The 24,745-nt window shown below is 33.3% G+C and overlaps 1 protein-coding gene and 1 pseudogene across 2 annotated transcripts in view; both read left to right on the forward strand.

Moving 5' to 3' along the window:
- CADM2 (cell adhesion molecule 2) overlaps positions 1–24,745 on the forward strand; it is a 1,084,478-nt gene that overhangs the window by 387,953 nt on the left and 671,780 nt on the right. The window lies entirely within an intron of this gene.
- On the forward strand, positions 7,256–7,905 carry LOC118017339 (annotated as a pseudogene).

Raw genomic sequence — 24,745 nt, forward strand, 5'->3', positions numbered from 1 at the left:
GCGGGAAGCCTGCTTCTCCCTCTCCCACTCCCCCTGCTTGTGTTCCCTCTCTCGCTGTGTCTCTCTCTGTCAAATAAATCAATAAAAATCTTAAAAATAAATAAATAAATCTAATATTCACAAAATCAAATAACTATTCTATCATTCATTTTGATAAGATTGCCATTTTCCTGTGTACCTTGAGATATTCCTAGTTCACCTCCGAACCCCCCTCCACCAGTCCTTTTGCATCTTCCCACCAGGTACTTTTCCCTAGTTACCTTCCCAATAAACCTCTTGGCCTCCCCACATAGTATTCAATATGGAGACAAACGCTGTATTGTCTGGGACAAGATGGTTGGGGTTTTTAACAAGGGAAAATGGGGAAAGAGGAGTAGACAGTTCTCCCGCTTTAGAGAAGAGGTGGCTTCTGAATTGAGTCTTGAAATATGGGTTGATATTCCCCTGTGGAACAAGGAATAAATTTAAAACAAGGGGTATTTACTTGAAGCATGAGTTAGCGTGGAAAGAATGTTGGCAGTATTTTACATATAGCTATGATCAAAGAGAAATATTTTCAAGGAACAAGATAAAAATGTTCTCAAAATATTATTTTAAAGGTAAAGCTTAGATATGCTGAGCAAGTATTTGATTTAATAGGCTGATTCTACCTTTTCATGTTTATCACAGTACCTTTCTCAAAAGAGTATGTGAACATTTGATACATATGTGCATTAAATCTATTGATTATTTGATGAACCATATTCCAGATGCTTACTCAAATAAAATATTTCTAAATTCAACATGATTGAACTGAGTAAAAGAGTCATCTTTGGTGAGTTAAAGTATTTTTGATTGAACTTAGAAAGTCGTTCCTACCAGCCGATTTGCTTACCACAGTGGAGGAAATATTTCATATTTTAAGATTAACATATACCCTGTTCAGTCAAACAGGGTCATCAAAGTGATATCACTTCAAAATAGGCATAATTTATAGTTAAAGCAATAGCTGGTGCTTCTTTCAATTGTTGAAGGGGTGTAAGCTGGTAAAAGGAATAAAGTATTGTCCCTCAAGTGACTTTGAATATTTAACCACCTGCTCAATTTAACCAGGGATCACACAGGGCTGGAAAAGCTTCCACATATGTAAAGTTTACTGCATAGGCTGAGGGAATGCGGGAATTGTTCAGCTGCTTGCAAATATATCCAGTCCTGAAAATGGGAATGTACTTCTAAGGTAAAGGTTTTTAAGACCTTGTCTGTGCACACACACACACACACACATGCACGTATATGTATATATGTATATCCTAAAATACATAAAATGGTAATTATTTGACTATTTCCTTAAACACTTTTACACCTAAGGCAGACAGAAAATTATGACATTTTATCCCTCAGTATAAAAGTACATGTCACTCACATATTTATTTGTGTAATTTGAATGGTTCTTAAAAGGTTAATAATGAAGTCACCATATTTCATCTTCTAATGATGTTATTCTGATGCATCCAAAACAACTTTATAGAATCTATACATATTGAGTGTTGTCATCTTTTGTCCTGTGAAAGTAATACTGAAAGATAAGCACAGGAAACAAAAGCAGTCTACTTTTTAAAAATTTACTTTTATTTTTATTTTAATTCCAGTACAATTAGCATACAATATTATATGTTTCAGGTGTACAATATAGTGATTTGATAATTTTATGCATTATCATCACTGTAAGTATACCCTTAATCCCCTTCACCTAGCTCACCTGTTTTCTATTTATTCATGAGTCTGATATAAGTAGAACTGTCTTGCCAAATAAAAACACAGGAAAATAACTGCAAGATTATCTAAGTTAACAATTGTACATTAATATGTTAGTGGTGGAAAATGGCAAATTTCTTGTATGGTTATCACAATGTAGGGTCAGAGATAAAGGTGATTTTGATTAGAGATTCAGGTTTAAAGGACCCCCGTAGTTTCATTTATTTGGGGAGCCAGGACTGACTAGATTTATTTTTGGCTTATCTCAGAGTTCAGTAGTGTTTTTTTTTGTCTTGTTTTGTTTTCTTGTTTCTTCCCTTGGAAGGTAATGTACCGGTACACAATGGTTGGAGGGTAAAATACCAGTTTTGTTTCTATAACATCTAAAACACCTACATGATTTTTTGAAATTTGTAATTTTATGATTTAAAAAGAAAATCACCTTCTGTCTCAAGTGACTGAATGACCATGTCAAATCCAGCTTAGCTTTTCAAGTGATGTTATATTCTCTGGACCCACTGCATCCATGTGTTTCTGATTATTAATACAGCTGAATTTTTCTTCCTCAAATGGGCAGACAACATGGTATGTCTCTTTCCTAGAGTCATGCTAAGCCTTAAAGAAATTTTAATTTAACACTAATGAGCCCGTAAGTGGGAGGTTTTCAAGCCAATCTATACTGATTCTTTTTTCCTGAGTTTCTGAAAGCTTATTTATCTCTCAACACTATAAACGTATTCCACTTATTTTCTATAGAGTAACCTCTAATCTATTCTTAGGGATCATCTAATAAAATGATTTGTTGTGTCTATCATTTTTTATGGATAATAATATTTGAATATTTTTGTTTAATTTTTTATGCTTTAAAGAATTGAGGAGAAAAAGCATATCTCACGGAAGAGAAGAATTCCAAAGCTCAGGCTACCCTTAGGGAATTTGAAGTCAGTGGCTTTTATAACTGCAAAGAAACACGCAGCAGGATTCCATTCTATTAGAACACTTCTGAAAAGAATCAGAAGTAGGCAATTTCCCTGCTCTGAATTGCAGTGTAGGAAACTTTATGAAAATGACAATTGGTTCTATAATTTTTATGTTTCCTTTTATCTCTGTTCTTGCCCCTCCAAATTTATCCCTTACTCCTTGCTTCACATATAAATACTCATAGCTTTAAAGCTTCAGGGAAATGTTTTTGTGCTTTATTTTTCAGTTTAATGAATTATATATGATTTTTTTGAATTAAAGATTTTTTTCAATGAGTTATTTTATCATAGTGAGTCATTATTTAGGAACTTTTTTGTTTCTTTTTCCTTAGATCTTTTTTCCCAAGTAGCACTCATTTCAAAATGTCTTTTGTTATAGTATTGCCATGTAATTTGATTTCTATGTCAATGATAAAAGCATATTCATTAGATGTCTTGCTTGCTAATTTTTTCTTTCCACTCAATATTTTTTTAAAGTTCTATTTCCAAAATCAATGCGCTTGAAATTAGTAAAGGATTAAGCAATCACTTATCCTTGTTTTATAATGAAAATTTGACCATTTGAATTTACAATAAAAATATTAACTTGGAGAAAAGTGAGCATGTTTAACTTTCAGTTTCAATAAATGTTAGATTATTAGTGTATTATGAAAAATTACAATTATACATAATTATAATGTACTTATTTTTCTTTTTTAAATGTAAATGCAAATATTATTCTTTACTCTTCAATATGAGTTTTCTAAGTAGAGATTATGAATCAGGAATAAAACAGATTTATAGAATTCAATGTGTCGACTTTTAAAATATACCTTTATTTATATTCAAGTCCATGATATAATGAAAAGAAGTTTTTATCATTAAGCAGAATGACATAATAAGATAATGAATTGTCTTATAGTTGCTAAATCAACCACTATTTGGAAAATTCTTGTTTCATATATGAAACTTTAGAGAAATTTTCATATGTGAAAATACATCAAATCAAAATATCGTCTATTTTAGTGTCAAAAATAAATGTTTGTGCATGTTTTTGTGTGCATGTGTGGGTTTTAAATATATGTCCTTTTATACAGAATACCTAACAGAGAGATAGAGAGAGAGAGAGACAGAGACAGAGACAACTCGTTCTTTTGCTACAAAGAAGTCCCTCTGGCTTTCTATGTAGGTAGATATTCCTGATTATCACAAGTTGGACTAGTTTCTGTTAGTATAATTTAACTACAGTGTTTGGGGATGTGTTCTTATACAAACAGTTGAATTCTACAATCAACCTTGAGGAATGATTTGTGTTAGTATAAAAAAAAAAAAAACATAAAGGAAAAAAATGACTAAGGAATAGTATAGAAAGAAGAGCTATGATGGGATGGGGCAGGGCACCTCCAAGCAATGGCAAAAACATCAGGGTGGCTGGTAGACAGATCTGGCTCCAGGAGAAAGTGAAGAGAGGTTGGAGATGTAGTCTGGAGCCAGTCCATGCAGAATCTGCCGGCCTGTGAAGGACTCTGGTGTTTTGATACTTGGAAGCCAATGAAAGATTTTAAGTAGAGGAATAATATAAGATTTGTATTTTGAAAAGATGTAAGCTTGTATTTTGCAAAATGTTCTTGATTTTCAGTAGGTCACAGGTATGGGAAGGAGAATTATATATACAGTATTCTTTTGCAAGACACAATAACAATCTCTGGGGCACAGACAAAAGCAGTACAACTAGGAATGTTCAGATGCCATGACTTAAATGTTCTACTCAATTTTCCATTTGCATTTAGTTTTCATTTTACAACTGCTATACTCCATTCCTACTACTTTGTGAAATCTCTGAAAGGGGTCTTTGATGCAGTAGCAGAAAATGATTATTTATAAATACAAAACTAAGCTGAAGTGTTGGAAAATTTGTGAATGGCTTTGCCGAAAAAAATTGATTTAAAGATAAATTGAATCAGAGGAATAATGATATTGTTGACTTTCCACTCTCTGCCAGCATGAACGTATAGGGATTAGTTAGCACAAGTTTTTCTATGATTAATGAGGTTATTGGAAAGGTGTTTTTAAGATCTTATATTTGCATTGAGGTAATTTTAAATATGAATTTTGTTATTCTAGTTTTTTCAATTAAAATATTTTAATTTATTTTCCATAGATCTTTCAACATATATGGAAAAAAACCCTCAAAGTAAGAGGGATATAGTCATTAATGGCTTAATTTTAAAGATGGTTTGTCAACACTCTCCATCACTCTCAGCAAATTATAGAAATCACAGCCAAACTCAGGGAAAAAATGATTTGCTGAAATTCCAAAACCCAGCTGTCAGATTTCTCTGACCTCACAGTAGGTTCTATAGCCAGCCTTTCTTTCATTCAAATGTATTTTATAAGACATTTTATAGGCGAGGCTATCTCATCTTAACACTATTGACATTTTCAAATGGATTATTGTTCGCTGTGGAAGACTGACCTATCCATTGTAGAATGTGTAGCAGAATCCCTGACCTCTACTCACTGGATGCCAATAGCATCCCCTCCCCAAGTTGTAGCAATCAAAGCCATCTGCAAACATGGCCAAATGTCCCCTCAAGAACAGACTCATCCCCGGTTGAGAACCATTATAAGTGATTCTGAGTTTGGCTTTCTAGAGGTGAACTTCTTGGCTAAACCATGGCCAGTCTTATTAACAGCAGGGCGTCATAGCAATCCTTTATGAAGAACTAATGTATTTGAGCCCACCCAAGGACACCAAAAAAAAAAAAATAATAATAATATAACACAGATCCATGAAAAAGATATTTACAAATAGATTGTAAACTCAAGAGTTTAATGAAATAAAGAGAAGCAAAGTAGGCAGATTGTCTAAGAGTGCCATTGGTAGGTGTGAGTGGGGTCAATTAAAACTGCATGAGCTGAATATGCATTTTCATGTGCCTAATGATTTCTGAAAATCATTTGCCGTGATGCTTTAAGCTAGCCAATTTAAAGAGTGATTGACCAAAGGAAAGAAATTGCATAGCCAATAAAATTGATTACAAATTTGGGAAAAATTGAGCACCAATCTTAGAAAAGCTGTTTATATGTTACATCCACAAGAAATACTCATTATGAAGACATATTCACTGAATACTGTTAATTGTAAATTAAGAGTATAATATATGTGCACTACAGAAATGGAGAACTTAAGACTGATAGGCTCTTTTAGCGCATGACTGACTGAACATTGATTTCAACGAAAAATTGGAGATGCAAATAAGAAAGAAGTTTGGAGATACTGGGTTGCACTTGATGGGAAATTGTGCAAAATCAAGCTGCAGGTTAGCAGTTGGTCATTCCTGAAACACTTTATAATGTGACAACAGTGTTGTGTAAATTCAAACAAATATAAATCATTGTCTTAAGAGTCCTAAGGGATCTGGCACAATCTCTCCACCAGGATGTCTTCTTTTACAGCCTCATTACACTCGCCAGTGATTCATGGGTGTTAGGCTTGACTGAGAAGGGTAGAAGGGGCTAAGGAACTCAGTCTGCTATATTTCAACTATGCAAATGAACATATTTCCCTGGGACTAAAAGGCAGCATTTCTAAAAGAAATGGATTAATCTCTGTCTATTCTTATTATCCCTTTGTTGAGATTCTCAAAGTAATACAAGCCCATGGAAAAGCATTCTCAGTATGGCTTTGTGTTGCATCTTTAAAGCTAGACAGAGCAATTTTATCAAAAATGTCCTCTGATGTGGGACAAGCAAAGTGATGACAAGGGGTTGGGGCACTGTGCATGGAATGTAAATGAATTAAGGGCTAAGCCTCTTGGAAATCAGATACACTAAGATGTGTTCTAGAGCACAAGTCTCTGGCCCAATTATGAGTCAGTGAATGGAATTCTTCCTAATGAGATAGTGCAGGGTCTAGGATACCCAGACATAATCCTGACAACAAAGCCCTCTTTTCTCAGATCAGACCTACCAATTCTCCCTCTGATTCTCTTTATTCCAGGCGAATGTGGTCATGGATTTTTGATGAGGAAAGAGGGAGACTAATATTCTCTTAACTCCACTGATAGACAGTAAACAAATTGAGAAAACAATACTTTATTGGAGTCGTAGATTTGTCCATTGTGCCTGGCATATTGAAAGTGAGGCAAAAAAATGTGATCCCAAGTCTATGAAAACAAAAATTTCCTTTTAAAATTAAACTAAATTGCTATATTTAAGTGTAAATAATATTCTGTCAGGAAGATCATCAAAGCCTATTTAGAGAATCATATCAGCAACTCTCTAGTAAAATATTTAAACTCAGTTTTCCAATGATGCCATTGTAGCCAAGGCTACAATAATGTAATTGTTATATTGTATGTAAAATTACATTTAAAAAGTAAATATATACATAAAAAGATAAACACAGAACAATTTGTTTTTGAAAATACCAAGTAGAATTTCTCTCAATTTCTAGAATACAATCGATTTTGATATATTAAGCAGATTAAAGATTATTACTAAAGATAGCATAGAGAACCCTTAGTAAGCATAACATAGAAAGCTTTATGTATTTCTGACAAAGCTTAGGAATTTAAATACTAATGACCCATCTACTTTATTTACCTAATAAAATACCAAGTATAAAATACATTTTAAAATATATGACCCATCGCTTCTGGCTACTTGGGGAACGTTCTGGAATTTTGGGAGGCGATGTGGCCCCAGGGACCCGCTGATTAGAAGCACCATTAGAAGCTGGGTTGATCCAGAGACAGATGGTTGAAAATGACAGAAAAGAAAAAATAAAATGGACAACCACTATTATTATTAGCTCATCTCTTAAGGACTTGCATTTTTATTGATGGATGCTAAAGAATGTTTTATATCAGCTGAAGAAATATTTCTAGACAAAATTGAGAAGTTTATTAATATTCACCAAAAGAGGTTTTTGGTTCTGTCTGCTGCCCTCCATGGACCTGGGGAATGGAAACTGATGTTCAGGATTCAGCAGAGATTCCTGGGTAGTAATTTACAGATACTTCCAGTACACAACACAGTAAATGCTATTAATTGTATGCGCACTATAGCTAAGACTGTCTCCAAACCATACACAGACAGCATTTGCTATAGAATGATAACAACTGAGGCTTACATCAGTGAGCAAAGTCCTGTTTGGAAAACATTTCAAAAGTTAAAACTGAGTAGTGATTCATTTAACCCAAATTAGAGTATCAATTACAAAAGTTCTTTTGGAAGAATGTTAAAGTAATTACCAGTTAAATTATAATGTTCAAATATATATTTAAAGATTTTTTTAATTTAAAATAATAAAATGTATATGATTAAAAATGAAAAAAAATATATGATCCATCTATTATACTAAAAGGTAGTGTCTTTGCCAATACCAACATTCAGAACACAGCTGTGAATGTAAAACTAAACAAAATCACAAAAGCTGACTTCCATAAATCAGATTTGCTTTTCAGGTCAGACTTATTTTTGATCTTTGGATTCATGTATTCAACTGCTGGTTGGTCATCACAACTTCCATAGCTGATGGACAGTTGAAATTTAATATGATAAAAATTGAATTAACCATATTTTCTTCTAAATTGGCCTCTCCTTGAATATTTAACTTTTGGTACAACCATTTAGAGTAAGCTTAATCTGTCTCACCTTCTCTCCCAATCCAATTAATCACACCTATCACCACAGCACTGCAGCAAGCCATAATTACATTTCCATGGAGCATTACAAGAGTATTGACCACTAACTGGTCTTCCCAAGTCTAGACTTGTTCTCTTGATACCATCGTTCACTGTTGTAGAGATATCAAGCCATTCCCGTGCTTCAACAGTAGCCAATAGCTACAGAAGACCATCTGCAGTACAACATCCTGAGCTACAATTTCTCACTCATTGCCTTTGCTCATACTGCCACCTACAGTTCTACCCTCCACTCCTCCCAGGACACACTATATCATTTATACTTCTGCATTTTTTTTTTTTTTTCCATCTCTTTCTTGTTTGGGCTTAAGAAAAAATTTGTGTCATAGCCATCTTTTATTCCAAGGGACTGGCATAGTTCCTGGTCTGTAGCAAGTACTGAATGGTTATTGAATGGATTTTCGGAACCATAATTGCCAAGCATAATGATGGTCCTGACATTCTGAGAATACCACTTGCAGGTAGAGCGAAGAATCTCCCAATTAGAGTAGTTTTGCAGAATAGAAGCTTATTCCTCCATCACCTGAGTCCAACATGAGTGTTGCATGTCAGAGGGTGGCTTTCCATCATCCAGGATCCAACTTCCTTCCAGCTAGCAGCTACACCATTGCACAGGGTCTTGGAATCTGCTTCTAGTCAGCAGAAAGGATTTGAAAAGATCGAGGGTGGGAGACCTACCACTTCTTTAAAAACCCACATTAGTTATAAGGCCAAGACTGGATGTAAGTGGCACAAGGAACTATAGTCACTGTCTGGGAAGCTACTTCTGCCAAAACTCTTGCCTATAAATATTTGAAGACTAGCTAGCCATTTCTACCACATGACTTTAGGAAGTGAGAACATATGTATCATGTTTTAAAGGGAAGTAACTTTTTTTTTTCCCTGATGGTAAAAAGAGTGGATTTCAGTTATCAGGAAAAAGGCCCTTAGGTATAATTTTTTTTTATTACCAACAGTTCTGACTGGGATTTGAGGTAGCATCAGCTTTGGGAATGCTTTTCAAAAACAATGAAGCCCATACAACTTTTGCTTGGACCTCCAGCAAATTATAGGGCATGCCCAATGAGATTAGGCATATGAAATAGCTCAGATCTCCTGCACTAATTACATCTCACCGTCTTAAAGACAGATGTTTTCCAGTACAGGGGTAGATGCAGGTTTGCTGAAGCAGGTGGGGTCTCCACACAGTTCTACTTTTCAGATACTATAATTTGGAATCAGAGAGGATGTCTCCTACCATTCAAGATAGTCCCCAAATTTCACTTATCAAAAACATTCTTTTTGAAGAAATCCCTGGATTTCTTCATATGAATATCAAATAACTGTATCTGCAATTGCCCACACTCCCCCATTTGATATATGTGAAGTTAAATGGAAAATTTGTCCAATAGAGATAGGCAGGTGCTATATAAACGCATCTGTAGGTCATTTAGAAATTACTATCATCGCTCTTTTCATTAAAGTGACATGCATATATTTAGAAACTACTTTTCAAAAACCTAATGAAAGACTGTCCTTGATAACTTCTCTGTATGTTCACCTATAAATCAGTATTAAAATCCTTTACATAATGAGATGCACATTCTTGGGGAGGGAAAAAAAAAGGGAAGTTTCAATTCTCACATTTTTTTTTTTTTTTAATGTGAACTGGAACTTTTACCGGTTTGTTTACATCGTATGTGTTTAAAGGTGCTTCCTACGTATTTCAGAGTTTTATACAGTTATGAATTATCTAGTATCTTATTTTCACTAACATTGAGATGATTGTTTTACAATGTAGAAATAAATGCATAGTTAAGGGCATATCAAAATTCATACACTGGTATCTATAAGGAGTGTAAGTTTTTCATGTGAAGATTCTCAAGACATCTCTATTGAGTTCATTGTATACTTTCAGTAAATCATTTATGCTGACATGGTGTCACGGATAAAGTCTAAATTTGTATATGAGAGTTACAATAGCTGTTTTCTGCCTGAGTACTCAAAGTCTCGCCGAGGCCTGTATTTTGTTCATGGAATCCCAGGGCTAAATGGCACTGCACAGGACATAGACACAAACTTGTTAAACGAATAATGGCTTTCCGTGATCATCTCACACACAATTTCCAAATTTAATCCTCCTTGTATTGAGTTTTATGTAAGGTCATTTCAGAGTGTGTATATATTGAGAAAGATAGCTAATATGCATAATTTACTGAAATAGACATCTGTTAGAGGTAAACCAGTGAGGTCATTTTTATATTGAAATCTGTGAGAAAGCCCATGGAAACAAAGTGTAACGAAAATTGAATATTAACTTCCGATTAAAACACCTGTGGATTCAATTGATAACATTTCATGTTGAACAGTATTGGAATTAAAGTTCCCAAACACCAAGCTTCTTTGTGTAGCCAATGCTAACAACTCAGGAGTCTTGCCTGAAAACCCAGTTTATACAAAACATGAACATCTCAACATATGGTTTTCTATTATTTTTCATGTAAAGGACTGTGATACTTTGAAAACCCAGTTTATACAAAGCATGAACATCTCAACATACGGTTTTCTATTATTTTTCATGTAAAGGACTGTGATACTTTGATACCCTATTTTTATGTGGATAGTGAAGCATTTGAAAGAGACCTTACATGTGTGTCTTTGGTTATTTTCATTCCACATTGCCTGAATGATTATAATATGAACCAACAGGTAATGTGAGAAAATGGTAAAGGGTACTGGTGGTTAGCTATAAATACTCTACCAAGGGGCTCCTGGGTGGCTCAGCTGGTTAGGCGTCCCTCCCTCTCTCTCCCCCCACTCCCATCTCTAAATTAAATAAATTAAATCTTAAAAAAAATTAAAACAAAATAAACACTCCACCAAAATGGACATTGAAACATGGAGACTTGTTTATGATAAGGCTTTGTTAAAAGTAATAACTTTTTTTTCCAGAGGAAAACATGTATTGTATATGTCTCATTAGAAAGGTAATACCTGTTTTGTGAAGAAATGGATGGATTTTAAATAATAATATAATCCATAGAAGGCACTCCACTATATCAACTCTTCTTTCTATAGCAAGCTTGTTTTTAGCAATTAAATCTAGCAGTGCCTATAATAAAAATTATCACAGGACTATGACAAAAATGTGTACTTATTTCTCATTTTTAGTTTATTTTAAAAATCATACTGGTTATATTTGAAGGTGAAAGCACAAACTGTATTTTCAAGATGTGTTTTTCCTCAGTAGAATTATGTCATGGGGAAACACTATGGATATCCATCAAAGTGAAACCTACAAGGACATAAGAGCTCGTTATTAGTGAACATTGTTTGTAACCTTCAGATGGCTTCAGCATTTCTGTCACAAAATGGCAAGCAGAATGAGAGATTAAAGCACATCGTTTCCTCGAAATTAACATCACTACATAAATTATGGCTTTTATATAAATCTAAAAGGTTCTTTTTTTTATTTTAAAACAATGAATTATTACAGCCTCCAATCTTTGTAATAAAATGTTACAGCAAGTTCAAGTTCAGTTAGGTCAATGCTGGCTTCAGGTTAACATTATTGATTGAAACTTGCTAAAGCATCCTGGCAGATACAATGCAATAACTTCAGTCAGGAAACTAAGCCGAGCAACATACCCTTGTGGTTCTGATACTTGTTCTGGATTGTATGCTTGTTCCTACTACAAAAACCTCAAAGAATGGAAAGAGAAGTAAGTGTAGGATTTTAAAACACCGGAAAAATCACAGAATGCTATTCTTTACACACTACTAAGAACTTTGGTAGTCCATTTGCAATTAGATCTTTTGTATATGTTTTTAAGAAATAGTTTCAATAAGTGAATATTTTATTCTTATCTGTATCCTAAAAATATCAAATCTTTAAAATGTGCAGTATTGTGATGGTTTTCAGATAATAATTTATATTCATATATGTGAATATGTATTCAGATTATATTATATATGATAGTACTAGGCTACTTTGTGAATGAAGAATTAGGAGGGCTTTTTTTTTTCTTTCTTTCCAGATTATTCCCTCTTTTAAGCAAGGTTGATAAAGTGATGATAAGTGTTGGAACGAAGGCTGCAATCTGCTATAATGGGAGAAGGCTGTTCCCTTTGCTACCTTGACTGATAATGTGTTCATCTATGACCTTGACAATTTTCAACAAATGTATTTGAAGTAAAGGGAACTATATTTCAGGCAAAATATCATAGCAATCAAAACCTTTGGTGGTTAAATTGACTAAAAATATTGGCCTATTATTCAATTTATTTCATTTCTGTTAGTAATAGCCTTGGTTGACAGATTACTGGGTGCTTTCATCGAAATTTATGAACAGAAAGTTTAAAGAAAGTAATCCACTACTGATTTTCTGAGGGACATATCATTAAACTGATACTCCTTTGTACTGTTTACTAGTTGTTTACTCATGGAATGGTAAGCTACAGTGATGATATTTGAAAATACATTAAGTGGAAAATTCTTCTAACAGGTGGAACAATTTGTACTCAGGTCAAGCACACATGTAGACCTGATTATCCACTAAAATGGGTAAACTCTTACATTTTAAAAATTTAAATTGCACTATTTGAACTTTTTCCTCTGTGAGCAGCTCTCAGGAAGATGAACATTCCTATAATTGAAATGACCATGTGCATTCTGACCCTAATTGGGTAAGTTTAATATTAGGTGCACACCAAGCAATCATGGAAGCAATTATGGACACTTGTCCTGGGGCTGCCACAGCCCAGGTGCTGCTGCCTGATTGTCATTTGGTAATTACCTCAGTACTTCCCAACTCCTCCTTAGCATCAGTTAAATGGTGCAACATACTTCAAGTAAGTGAAGTCTCCTTGGAAGTACAAGTAAATACTTAATTATTTAGTTTGCGGCCTCATATAGGGGCTGTCTGTTCACCTGGAATGTGCAAATGTATAATGAAATTTGTCTTCTGAAGAGACTTGCATGGAAGTCAAATTGGAGATGAAATCTTTGCAATTAGCCACACAGTTCCTTTTGAAATATGGAAAATACCTTAAATAATAGTGATGATAGAGGCATTGCCAACTTTAGAATTTTTTTCAAGTCTTTGAAGTCTGACTTTGCAGAACAGATTGTAAATCTCTGGCCCATTACACACCTGCGGAGATTTTGGTGTTTTATTTCTCTTGGGTGAAACTGCAGAAGCCCAAACCATGTTAATCACTGTCAGAACCAGTTGTATAAAATGCCAAAATGCAGTGAACCAAGTGTTTTATAATAAATATGACAATGCAGTCAGAATGTTGTTTTGTTAGGCTTGTTATTTGTGGTAATTTTTCATTTATAATCTTTGAAAAGAGAAAGTTCTAAGGCTTTTATCAGAAAAATTTTAACCACAGGGGAGATGTCACCATATTGTACAAATAAGACTCGAAGTACTTGGATAATGGCTAATTCAGACAAAAATAAATAAACTAATTTAATAGTAGCATTTGCTTTAAATGCCTTAAAAATGCTAGTTTAAAAAAAAAGAAAAACTTCAATAACAAATACCACCACTAGAATTGTATATATCTGTCACTCTGTGAATGGATATAATTCTTAGAAGAATTAATATTCTCACTGTATTATTTCATATCAATCTTTCATTTTACTACCTTTCTTTTTATTTATAACCGAATCTTAAATTTTTACCAATTAGCAGGTATAAGGATTGGAATATGGAGAATAATAGTTTTAATCTTCTACCAGTGCTCTCATTGGAAATAAAGAGTGGATTAACTAGAGTTAAAATTATTACAGCTAGCTTAGCTACGTCACTGGCTTTTCCTTACATAGTATTCTGACATGCATGTTCAACTTATTTCTCAAAGGAAACACATTCCATAACAAGGAGAATATCATATCATAAATTGACATGTCCTGTTAATGATGGATGATTTTGATACATAATATCAAAATTGTGTTATATCCATATATTTTAATATTCATGCACCCTCTGATGAAATACATTTAATAACATGTTAATTTTAGAGTGGGTTTTTCTGTTGAATAACAACTTACAGAAATGTAAAATACTTTAAATGTACTTGCGCATTTGTTTCTTGCAAACCAACACATAAGCAAAATGTCTAATGTTATTATTTCAGTTCCATAAATATTTATTTTGCACCTATCAGGCACTAGAGTAATATACAGGAAGTATGCAAAAAAAAAATAGGATACATTCTCCTGGGCTATAGAATTTTACTTAGAAATAAATAATTCCAAGGCTGGATAAATCACCCTATGTGTTTCCACAGTGTCAAGTCACTATTTTGTGATTGCCTGTTTATTGCTTGGGGACTTAAAATCGTAAGGTTCTTGGGCATTGACCACGTTTATTCACAATTATATCATTAGCTCCCAGGATAGTCCCTGGAACATAATAAGGAATCAATAAATGTCTTTCCTGAGAGGCTTAATTAAATTCTTAGATGCTGTAAGAATTAGAGAAAAACTTATATAGTAGGGAGTGCTTTCATACGAACTGTATTTCTGGAGTACTTTCATACTGTATATATATTTCTAAGGTCAGCATTATGTATATATGCTATGCTGCTCAGTCTATCTTCAGCCCTGTCACTTGAACCAGAAAGGAGTGAGACTAAAATGAATGTAGTGATATACCAGTTCACTATCATGTCCTTAAGGTTCCTGCTACATGCATATGAATACCACATAATTACACAGGATACATTTGAAAATCAGGAATCTGCAGTTAGAAACTACCCGAAATTGATAACATGACCTTCTCAAAAGCATGATGAGAGGTGGAATCCTGTGTTCTCCTCATTCATATCTTGGGGGATGTGTAGGCTACAACGTTGAAGAAATAACTGAACTAAAAAAGCACTGATGAATTATCCACAAAAATTAATTTGGGTACATTTTTATGGCCTCATAGCAGAGATGTCTTTTTAATAATTTTAGCAATTACTAAAGCTATTATCACCTGAGTTTTGTGTATGACTAGAGCTCTTAAATACTTATAACTTTTCAGTTTCAAGGCTCTGGGTTATACATCACTAACTATTGTTCGATGGTGATAGAGAAGCATTGTGTCCTTCACAGATCACTAGCTTCTGATGATCTAATTTCATCTTCAACAATAGTTACAAGGAAGAGCAAAAAATACCATGTTGAAAGTGGTGTTTTAGCTATTGTACATGTAAATGATTAGAGGGGAGTGGGCTAAGCATTGTGTAGACCAACATTATTTCTAGACATTTCCTTGCAGTCAATTCTTAATTTCCCATGCTAATAGAGTAAATAGTATCAAATAGGGGAGATCTATAGATGAGATTCATATACATACCTAAAAGAAACATTTTAGCTAGTAAGGTAATATCTACATTTATTCGCCTTTTATCTGCATATTCTATATGCATATACACATCTATTCTAGAAATAGCAATTAAAAATAAATACCTACATGGCTCCTTTTTTTTAAGCAGAACATACTTTATCCTGTTAGGAAAGATAATACATTTCTAACGATTTTTACAGAGTTTAGATATATACAGATGAATATGGAAAAAAATGTCATCATTCACCATTATTTCCCTATTTAAAGACCCTTCATTATACCCCATCTGTATCTCAGTTGCCCACCTTATGTGTTGGTTGAGATTTTAATACAATATCTGCCCCAAACCAATCTCTAACCCCTTCAGGAGAAAAGGACAGGACGAAAAACAATAGACTGTCTTACTTTGGAGATAATAAAATCTAATATTTAAAAAATTAATATTCCAAGGAGTTGTGATTTCTGTCTTCATACATCCTTCTTCTGTTCAAATAATTTTTTGATAATGACATTTTTTAAAGATTATTTATTTGAGAGAGGGGTTTGGAGAGAGTACACGCACAAGTGGGGAGAGGGGCCAAGGGAGAGATTCTCAAGCAGATTCCCTGCTGAGCGAGGAATCTGACTTGACTCCATCTCAGGACCCTGAGATCATGACCTGAGCCAAAACCAAGAGTCTGATGTTCAACAGACGGAGCCACACAAGCGCCCCAATAATCAACTTTTTTAAGACTGAAAATGTTACTGAAGGGAGACAACTTTTAAAAGCTGTCAATTGTAATTAAAATGCCAACTTATTGTACTGAATCCTGAATACAAATATGTAAATAAGGGTGAGGTACTTAAAGATTAATAATGGAAAATTGGACCAAAGATTAATGATGGAGAATTTTATATGTATATAATATATATATGTATTGTTATGTGTTCTGTGTGTATATATATATTACATTTATATATAATATTTAAATATATATAACATTTAATTATAATTCTCCATCATTAATCTCTGGTACAACTCTCCATCATTAATCTTTAAGAATCTTACATATATATGTGTGTGTGTGTGTATATAATATATGTAAGTATCTTACATATATGTGTGCATATATATATATATATATATACAAGGCATATATATATATATATACACGCACATATATATATATAGACCTTTTGACAAAATAACTACATTCTATAGGTTTAATTTTTTGTTTTTTCCACACTAATCTGCAAGGTTGTGAAATGGCAATATTTTAAGAATGTAGAGAAAAGTGCCTGGACAATTCATGATCTATATCACATCAGTCTTTGACAAAGTCCCTCAAATGTTCCTGTGTTAAAGAAAAAAATTCCATACAGAAGTCCTAAAGGAAATCACTACTGGAACTCTGAAACATTTAAGAAAACCCCTCAATTTTAAATGATGCAAGATATATTTTGACATTATATACCTTGTGCATTGAAAGAAGTGTCTTATTTAAAGAAATAGCAAAATCCAAAAAAAAAAAAAAAGGAACTAACAAAATCAAGGGATTATAGGTGACATTAAATTCTTGTTTATAAAGAATTCCAAAAAGTAAAGTGTCTGGGAGAAAACTATATATAAAGTCCCATAATGTTAGTGGCTGTAAATGCCAAGTTATACCTACATTAATCAAAATGTATGGATTTTGTTTTTATATTCTTTATAGCTACCCACCCTAATTTCTAAAGATCACTAGAGACAATTTTAACTGGATAGAAGGAAAATAAATTGAGTAGGATTTTACCATACAGAGATCTTTGCCCACATTTAAGATGTTCAGATATTTTTGAGTCTAATGCTTGTAGTGCTAAATATCCATTTCTTGCTCAGTAGTTCCATGTTGTTATTTTCCATATTTTTGATGGTTCTTCAGGTAAAAATACTATATAGTCATTCATTTATTCAATAAACATTATCTTAAGACATTGTTATGAGTCAAATAAAGATTGCTAACTATGTCCTTTAATAAATACACTCTAATCCCCTAAACAACAATGTGCTTTAGATATATTATTCATATTCTCAAGGTGAAAAAATTCAAGTTCAGAGAAGCTAAGTGCTGTGCCAAGTTTATACCACTACTTAGTCATATAGCTGGGAGTTGAAGCCAAATCTAATTGCAATTAAAGTTCTTTCCACTATACAACTTCAGTTTTTCTTCCAGTCTCTTGTTCTCTTCTTTCCCAATAAAGACAAATTCACTGTCTTCTCAATTCCCAGAAAGGAAATGAAAGAATGATTTTTAGATTATGTAAGCTCTATGCCCAACATGGGGCTTGAACTCATGACCCCAAGATCAAGAATCACATGTTCTATGACTGAGCCAGCCAGATGCCCCAAGAAATATATTTCGAATCAGAGATCAAATCAACTGATTCCATGTCTAATAAGAATAAATATACAATATGCTCTCTCTTTTCTCAATTTATATAAATAATATTTATATAAATTACAAAATCATAAAAGACTTGGTTCCTAATTCCTTTCTTTGGATACTTCAGCTTTATTAATTCCTCCCACTATAAACTTTTCAATACCATGTTCCCTGGGTCATCATATGGCATTTGCACCAATGAATAAATGTGCTTATGATTATTCTCTTATTATTTTATAGGTTTCAGTAGTCACATTTAAAGTCATCTAAGTAAATTATAATACTTAATAGTTACTGGACACCTACTATGATCAGTTTTTTTTTTTTTTAAGATTTTATTTATTTATTTGACAGAAGCAGAGACAGCGAGAGCAGGAACACAAGCAGGGGGAGTGGGAGAGGGAGAAGCAGGCTTTCCACCAAGCAGGGAGCCCGAGGTGGGACTCGATCCCAGGACCCTGGGATCATGACCTGAGCCGAAGGCAGCCGCTTAACGACTGAGCCACCCGGGCGCCCCTACTATGATCAGTTTTTATGCTAAGCATTTGATATGCCTATGTAACGATTCTCAGAGCAACTATATGAAATAGGTACTATCATTAACTCATTTTACAGGTAATAAAACTAATGATTATCAGGACGCCTGGGTGGCTCAGTTGGTTAAGCGACTGCCTTCGGCTCAGGTCATGATCCTGGAGTCCCGGGATCGAGTCCCGCATCGGGCTCCCTGCTCGGCAGCGAGCTTGCTTCTTCCTCTGACCCTCCCCCCTCTCATGTGCTCTCTCTCTCTCTCTCATTCTGTCTCAAATAAATAAATAAAATCTTAAAAAAAAAACAAACAACTAATGATTATCAAAGAATGTCCAAGCCCTTGGCATTCAGATCATCCACACGAGATTGTTTTGTGCTTTAAGTATCCTCTTACTAGACATGTTCTAGTTTGTCATACATGTCTCCTAAACTACATGCATGTTACCTAACTGCACTTGAGTTTTAATACAACATTTAATATAACATTACTAATATAACATTACTAATTATAGTCCAAGAGATTTGGTAACTGAAGTAATAATGTGATATTTTAATACATATTCACAATGGGGACCATAAGACAAGGTTTTTGTATAATTAGTAGCACAATTAACTAATTGGTTGATGAATTTGAACTACTTGAACTATCATTTTATTAATCTCATTGGAAATGTAGCAGAGAAGGAAAAAAAAGTAAAAAAGAGTAAAACATGTTAGGAACATAATATAAAAAAAGGAAACCTTAAAAAGAAAACGAAGCCATTGAATATAATAGAAATCATTCAAAGAACTAGGAGTTTAATATTCTTGCTTACAAGGATGAAAAATAAGCTGAATATCACATATTCTATAAACACATGTATTTTGGAAAAGGATATATATGATGGTTTACTCTTTATTTTGAACTTGTTAGTGTTTTTCTTAGTTCAATAGTGATGTGCCATCTGATAAGTTTTAACATTGTTTGGGTATCTCTATATTAAACATCAAAATTAGTGCACATGTTGTTTGAACTTAATAAGCAACATTATTAAATTTATTAAATATGAATATTTTGCCTTTAAGATGAAAAATATAATTTTAAGAAAACATCTGCATGTAAAACATAATGATACAAAGAAAATATTTTCAATGAACTAGAAGAAAAGTTTGTTTTCTGACATCATGGCATTTAAAGTATCAATTTCTACTCAAGATTCCTTTAAGCAAATAAATATTTCACAGCATTAGAGCATTTGTTTTTATATGACAGTCACCAGGTCTTTAAATAGAAAAGGCTTCCTACATAGCAGAATCTGCCCCAGCTTTCATTTAATTTGCTCTTATTTTCTGTTGTTTTCTTTCTACCATAATAAGAGCTTATAATAATGAACATGATATTTGGTTAATGAAGAATGCATTGCATATTTAGAGATCTACATATTTATGTGACCTTCTTTTGTTCATAAATGCTAATATTTATTGCTTCTTTGTTGAGATTTTATTTTCTGTTTTGTGACAAACAAAAGTACGATTAGTGAAGCTGTAAAGTTCTCATAGTAGCTGCCTGTGTTCCCAAGATAGCAGCATTAGTGTCTACAGAAGCAGTTAATGCTGTTTATCATTAGTGACAGAGGCTGGGAAGGACCTTCTGTGGCTTTTATCTTTCACCTTGCCAACAGAAGTTGATGAGCTCTCTGAATTAAATTCATAGGTGATGCTCCAGGATTTATATGCACTTCACATGGACAAGCACACAGGTAAACCCATCCTGCTGATGAAGACTAATTAAAATCATCCTAACATCCTAATACCGGACATCCTTATGAAAACCATTACTTTATCCATATTTAATGCTAACGTTGCCCAATGAGAACATGAAATATAAAAGAGTTTATAGAGGAATTTTCTCATAAATATTTAAAGTGTTTATGGCTTTATGAGTGACTTATTTTGCTTTTGTTTTTGGTGGGTGTTTTTGTGTGTGTGTGTGTGTGTGTGTGTATAGAAACTAACGGATATAAAGCACATTCTTGTAATGAACCTAAGTTTTTACAAATTTCAAATTTTAATAGTTACAGGAATTTTTAAAACAAAGCAAGGCGATTCTAATGAAGTAGTGCACTTGAATAATACTGAGTACTTTTTTTTCTATATAAATATTGTCCAAAGTGTGGTCCCAGAGACAGATACCAGATATCATCAGAAAACCAGATTATGAGGCCAGATTTATTTGGGAATATGAAAGTTTAAACAGCTTTTGGCAGTTTGGGGATGTTCTGTACTTAAGACAGTAAGGAATGCTGTGATTGTTCAAAAGCATAAGATGATATCTATACTTCCTAAATTTTTCAGAAATCATTTTGTGTGGCTAGTTTTCCTTGGAAGAGTATTAGAAATGTTCTATCACTGTTGATAATACAGTAGAGCGTTTTGAAATTTTAAATTGGGTAAATCTCCACTCTACCACCCCTCCTGTTTTGAACATTTTTTCTCTTGCCCTCAATATAAAATCTAAACCCCTTACTATGAAAGGTAAAATCTTGTGTGGCCCAACTCTGCCTTGTCTTTGACCTTATTAGCACATCACTCTGTCCTTTGCTTCAGCCACTCTGGTGTTTTTCTTTCTCAAACATGCCAAATTGTTTGGCACATCAACAACCTTCTGATTGTTTCCCTCTTGCAGGAGGCTCTCTTTGCACCTCGGTGTCAATTTTCTCTCTTTAGAGATCTTCCTCCTTTGTCTTTTCTAAAGTGTACTGTGCAGTACTTTGCGCTTCCTGAAATAAGTTTATTTTGTGTGTGTGACAGTAAGCTGTCTGCGGATGAGCCATATCTATCTTGTTCACTGTCAAATCCCTAGGACATAGCATGGCACCTGCCACAAAGTAGGTATTCTGTACACATCCTTAGATGAATACTCATGATTCTCCCATTAAAACTGGAAAATTGGGTAAGAGGGGAGACTTCTCTTTATTCTTTCATTCTGTAGCAAAATGTAAATACTCAAAAAGATACAAAGTAAACTGAATCATTTATTTTCATGAAGTCATTGCCATTGACTAATATTTATTAGAAGCAACCATCAATGCCAAATAATATGTAATGCATGATAAGGTGGTATTATAAAGCTGTTACTGAATGAAGATTTAAGTACAATAAGAAGGAATGATTATGAGAACCATGCAGCTAGGGTTGGTCACATTCAGAAAAATAATAGTAATAGTAGCGATAATAATAATAAGATGAGCAAATGGTTTCAATATCCAAAACCAACAAAAAATTATTTTGTAAATGTTTTATTTCAATTCCATGAAGACTGCTTACATATTCCTGACCAGAAAGCACTGTCAGCTAAATAATATGGGAAAACGTGTATCATCAGATAGCTTCAGATGTATCTATAACTTATGTTTTAAGCTACTGTAATTCTTTAAATGCTATTTATTTTTAACTGTAGATTTTAGATTAAGGTAAAAATAAATGTTTTGTGTTTTCTTAAGTAACTGAAGAAAAATAACTTTGAAAGTAAAGGTGAGGTGTTTCCTTTTGCTTGGGAACTGACTTGAGTTTACTGAGATGCGTTTCTAGGCTTGCTTGAGAAATTTAAGCAAGCTCTTTGCTTTTCATGTTCAAATCTTTAAACATGGCATTTTAATGCAATTTTGCTCTTGCTTTAATGATATCAGCTGTGTAATCTCATTTCTTTTTTTGCAAGAGAAAAGTGTCAGAGTAAAGAGAATAGCTTTTAAAGTAATAACAAGACACTCCACAAATCAATATTATACCCTTCAAAGGAATCTGAATTCACAGGATCAAGAAATTGTGACCCACAAGATTGTTTTCTTTTTATCAACAAAAATACATTTTATTCAACTTGCTATGTTTTTGGTGCTCCATCAAATTCATTTTGTACTATTGGCAACTGTTACACTATAAAGATTAAAACAGTGGCTTTTATTCTATAACTGGAGTTGATGCCACATTCAGCTTTCATTCTTTCCTGTGACCCATCTTATTCTCTGATATCTTTTTTAAAGTGCACATTCTATGCAAGACAGCTTTGGCAAAAATTCCTATTTTCCAATCTTTTGTAGAAGTCAGCAGTAGCTGAATGAGTATTTCTGGAAAATATGTTGTTTCATGATAAGCAAGGTACTGAGTCCCCTTTCAAATAGCAGAATTGAACTTCATTCCCATATTCAATAAACATCTTGGTTTTTCTATACACATTAATATAGATTATAATATATCATATTATAATATATACAGATAAACATTAATATAGATTAATATTTTATGGGCATTAATATAGTATATAATTAATAAAATATAAACATTGATTACAATTATAAGTGATATTCAAGTTTTCAAGAACATGAAGTTTTTCCTGACAACCATGAAAATTAGGAAGCAGGAGAAAAGTGCCAGGGAATCCTGTACCAATGATTTAGAATCGTGATACCTTTTAAAGATAATGTTAAAATGTTATATCAAAGGTAATCATAAGATTTTTTAATATATATGAAACACAAGTGTTGATATTTTTGCTCTATAACCAATGTAGATTTCAAGCTAAAATGCCTATTACATGAATCAGAATATAACATCTAACATTTTAACATAATTTTAGAATATATAAGTTAATTGGCATATATATTATGTAAAGCTATTTTAATATGCATATTTAATGTGAGATCTAAATCTGAATTATTAAGAATGTTAATTTCAATTAAGTATGACTGCTTTGTTCAACTCAAGGATATGCTTGGGAAAATATCAGTATATGTAATACTTTTTCAAGTCTATTATTCTTCTTCCCTCTTCTTTTTTTTTGAATTGGAGCACAAACACACTCATCAAGTAATTGCATGACAAAACTCCAGTTAAACCTTAATATATTCATATTTTAATATCAAATTCAGTATAGATATTGGCAAATCATTGACTTTTTTTTAAAGATTTTATTTATTTATCTGAGAGAGAATGGGAGACAGAGAGCATGAGAGGGGGGAGGGTCAGAGGGAGAAGCAGACTCCCCGCTGAGCAGGGAGCCCGATGCGGGACTCGATCCCGGGACTCCAGGATCATGACCTGAGCCGAAGGCAGTCGCTTAACCAACTGAGCCACCCAGGCGCCCAACAAATCATTGATTTTTTTAATTGTAGATATCGTACAATTCACATTTTCTTCTGATTTGGATAATCAATTACTTTTCTTTGAAGACAGATGCTAAGATAGAGTAAAATCATAAAGAGCTACAAAAAAGTGTACTATAAATTTCATACTAAGTAATTAAAGGAAGCTAAAATAGCACAGTATAGCTATCCAATTAATACTTGTTTAATGAAATAATGTAACCTTAGAAATAGAAGGCAAGGATAAGAGCTTCCAACCTCAAACAATATTTTAGAAAGTAAATATGAAATGGAGAGTAGAGCTATGAAATCATTAAATAAATGAGCAGAGCGGGTATTTACTAGTAAATATTTGTATTTACTAAATACCCATAGCATATATTTTATTCTATATGTGAGCATAGAACTTGTGTGTGTGTGTGTGTTTGTGTGTGTTTGCTCATGCACATGGATCAAATAAATAAAGAAGTAACAAAGCATGCAAAGCTCTATATGGTGAGTTGGAACTGATTTCGGTAATGACACATGCTTCAGGTTTGGGAATACAGATAACTTACCAACTCTGTTCTTATGTTTTCTGCTGACTAAGCATTACATGTAATTGATGAAAACCATACCTCATTTTGTACTGGGTCTGTGAGATTTTGGCTTCTGATCCCTTGGGAGTTGATACTGATTGTGGAAGGATCAAACCGATAAGTCTGAATTCTCTCTACTTTTTTGAAGCATAAAGTGTTTGTTGGCCATTTATTTTTGATGCTAGAAGAACATATTTTAGAAAAGAGAATTATAGGTATTCATCCTTTTTATTAAAAGTCACATAGCATTTTCCCAAAAGTCTGCTTGAAAAGAGGTATGATTTTAATAGTGAAGTAGTTTTGAGAGTTTATACTTTATCCGACCAAGTAAAATTTTGATTTTGTCAGTTTTGGGTTGCCACAGGACCTTTCAGTGGCCTGAGCAGGTCTG

Source organism: Mirounga leonina, unplaced genomic scaffold, assembly GCF_011800145.1.
Source record: "Mirounga leonina isolate KUSES-001 unplaced genomic scaffold, KU_Mleo_1.0 Mir_169, whole genome shotgun sequence".
In the NCBI taxonomy this organism is placed as follows: domain Eukaryota; kingdom Metazoa; phylum Chordata; class Mammalia; order Carnivora; family Phocidae; genus Mirounga; species Mirounga leonina.